A 2,079-nucleotide genomic window follows, 5' to 3' on the forward strand; every position below is an offset into this window, starting at 1 on the left:
AGGATGATTCCGTTTTGCTAACAAAAGCCAGACGTTTCCCTGTAACTGTTCAGCTGTGTGCTGGGGGCCATGGGGTGCCTGCATAGCAAAAACAGAGGGCATGCATGGGGAACTGTAAAACTGCAGTTCAGACAGGAGTTTGTGCTCGTTCCCCTTCCATTCTTTTCTAAGATCAGAGCTGGAGCCAGTTACTAAAAGTGGCCATTTTCCCCCCTTTGCCCTGCCAAAAGATGCAGTAAAACAAGAAGTATGGGTAATTGGCACCTGAACACAGAACTGTTGGTATTTGCAGAATGTTTTTGGATGGCTATTCCCAAACGAGTCCATGTTTATAGAACAAGTATACAATCGAAATAGTCAGTTGGAAAAGACCTTCAGTAACCAGCAAAGTACCTCCATTCCAAGGGTTGCCACCCAGTCCTCAAGATAGAATTCATTTGTCGGCAACTTGCACTTTTCTGGGTGGAGGGGCAGCAGCTCTGAAATGTACAAGGTTGTACCTCCACAAAGGCTAGGAATGAATGGTGCCCACATGGGTGAGCCCAGGCCATGTTAACTGCAGCCTGAAGTCAGCCAAGTGGGACTGAGGGCAGGGAGATGGCATTGGACCAAAGCTGGCATAGTTTCTCCAGTGTGTAAACTTCCCTGTTTGTTTGGTAAAACACGATACCAATACCCTCCAGCCCCCCCAAAAACTCTTTAGTTTTAATAAGAGAACAAAATTCTCAAGAAAATCTTGTTTATTGAAACAGCACCTCCCCAGACTTAGCCACCACCTCTAATTTCAACATATCTCTAATTGTGGCTGCCTACAGATTTCATTTTAAACTTTTATACAAAAAAAGTCACTTCTAAGTGACAGATGCCTGCTAAAGCATAAACATGACATGAAGAAGGCTTAGCTTGATATTTATTTTAAATTCAGCTTGTAAATGATTGGGGCAATGTGTTTTAATGCCTACTGCATGCCAGGCACTGTGCTAGGTGCTTTACCAACCTCCGACCTCGTTTCATAAATGAGGAAAACGCAGCTCATCCAGAAAAAGGAATGTAGATTCGTAAGGCAGCCCCCCAGTGTGCGAGCAGCTGGCACATGTAAACCTCTGACTCTGCTCTGGCAGCTTCTGCCTTTTATTCATTTCAGCTGAAGAAAGAGATTGTATGTTGTTGACAGTTGTCTTGCAAGAGCTCGGTAACTGGAACCAGGGAGGTGCCCAATAGGTATTTGCTAAGTGGATGAAGAGGCCATTCAGAGAAAAAAACACACAAAAAGGCTGCTTTTCTAGCTTGTAAAATGGAAAGCTAATTTCTTCATTGAGAATGTGGTACCTTTTAACAAGCTGAGTATAAAGTTAATACAATAAATAAAATCGTGGCATTTTCCCCATGCAAATAGTTTGCGCCTTCCTCTGAGCTTACACTATTTATGTTTGAGGAGTGGCCTGGAAAATGTTACATAACAGCAGCAGTGACTGGAACAACAGCCACATCACTGGCTTGAAAAGCAGTTTTTCCTTCCAATTTATGTATTTGTTGTTGCTTTAAACCTTCTGGTTTCTGGACAGGAATGTATTCTAGACATACCACCACCAGAGGTACCGTTTTTTTCCCCCAGAGGTCGAATGGGGAAGTAAAATTTCCCAGTCTACAGAGCTATTGCTTTCAATTTTGAACTTTTTATTTGGACAATGTGAATTTTACCCAGTGATGTTTATCATACACAATTTGTCAATATTTAGTAGGAGCTGAAAGTTCTCTGAGTAACAACCCTTCTGTCTGGAACAAACTAAGGCTGATAGTTGGTAATGGAGGGAAGCCAACTCTCCTTTTTGTGGTAGATGAAGCTTGGGTGTGAAATACATATGAATAAAGGACACTTCTTGGTCTTGGTTGGGGGTGTCACAAAAGATCAAAGAGCTTATCATGACTAGTTCATCTTTCTTAGGAGCAAATCAAATTTTGATGAACTTAAACCTCAACCATAAGATTAAGTGAAGACTTTAGTTAACGTATTTCTTCTAAAAATTGGTCCCAGCCCATCTAAGCAGAATTCAGAGAGAAATGCACACAACCAGCATA

Source organism: Lemur catta, chromosome 13 (assembly GCF_020740605.2).
Source record: "Lemur catta isolate mLemCat1 chromosome 13, mLemCat1.pri, whole genome shotgun sequence".
NCBI lineage: Eukaryota > Metazoa > Chordata > Mammalia > Primates > Lemuridae > Lemur > Lemur catta.